We start from the raw sequence: 999 nt of genomic DNA, 5'->3' as shown, positions 1-999 counted from the left end.
GCCAACGATGAACAAGTTTTCAGAAGCCGTCACGGAAGAAGTCGACACTGTCTCCGCAACCACAGTCTCACAGTTCTCTCAACGTCTTCAACAGAAGCGTAATGATGTCCCCGCAGATCTTTCATTATCGGGGTCAAGTAGGAGTGAGCTGGGTATGAGTTTCCGTAGTGCACATGGAAACATGACTACTAATAGGAATAAAAAATCATTAAGATCAATGAAACAATATTTTCTGATACAGACTAAGCTGTATTGCTTTAGCTACTAATACAGATATGCAAACGTATTCCTTAACGTCCGGTATGGTCTAGTGGTTAGGATAGCTGGCTCTCACCCAGCAGGCCCGGGTTCGATTCCCGGTACCGGAAACTTTTTTCACCTCAGTTTGTCAGAGAACTGATGAAATAAAGCAAGGAAATGTTCAATTTTTGCAAATATGTCGTCGATTCAGCAAATTAATTCCATCTCCAGAGTTCCGTACGCGCCATCTTGTATATTACGCGGAGGTCGCCTCCTTTCAAATAACTTTCTCCTGGTAGTTTCTTATTTCTGTCTTTTTTTTTTTTTTGAGAGCCTCCGCGTTGAGTAAAACACAGTTTTTCTTTTTACTCCCCTGATATATGTTTCGCTGCAATTTCAGTATCATCATTGGGTTTTTATTGATATCTTCTATAAAACAGGAAAAATGATCTTTGCTACTCGTACAAATATAAATTTGAGTTTGAAGACAGGCAAAATTTGGAAATACGCCTTGCTACCACATGCTGTGAATTTCCAAATTTATATGCAATTTAATGCAGTTGTTTTGTTTCACAGTTTGTCATCTGGCTGCCGCACTTGCATGGGACTTGGGGCAAGCAGTCGGGAGAGTGCAACTTTGTGAGTATCGATCATAGTTTATAGCCCGCATCAGTAATTTGTATTCTGTATTATAAATGGTTTGAAACGTCGTTGTAAATGGTTTGAAATGTCGTAGGCACGTTGAGCCAACTCCCTACG

The 999-nt window shown here is 40.3% G+C and overlaps 1 non-coding gene across 1 annotated transcript; it reads left to right on the top strand.

Annotated features, from left to right (window-relative positions):
• Positions 1-296: 296 nt before the first annotated feature.
• On the top strand, positions 297-368 carry Trnae-cuc. The gene has a single exon. It is a non-coding gene; the product is annotated as a tRNA-Glu (tRNA).
• Positions 369-999: the final 631 nt, after the last annotated feature.

The sequence above is a fragment of the Schistocerca americana genome, chromosome 9, assembly GCF_021461395.2.
Source record: "Schistocerca americana isolate TAMUIC-IGC-003095 chromosome 9, iqSchAmer2.1, whole genome shotgun sequence".
Taxonomy (NCBI): domain Eukaryota; kingdom Metazoa; phylum Arthropoda; class Insecta; order Orthoptera; family Acrididae; genus Schistocerca; species Schistocerca americana.
The sequence above is the reverse complement of the archived record's forward strand: the minus strand, read 5'-3'. Positions and strand labels throughout refer to the sequence as shown.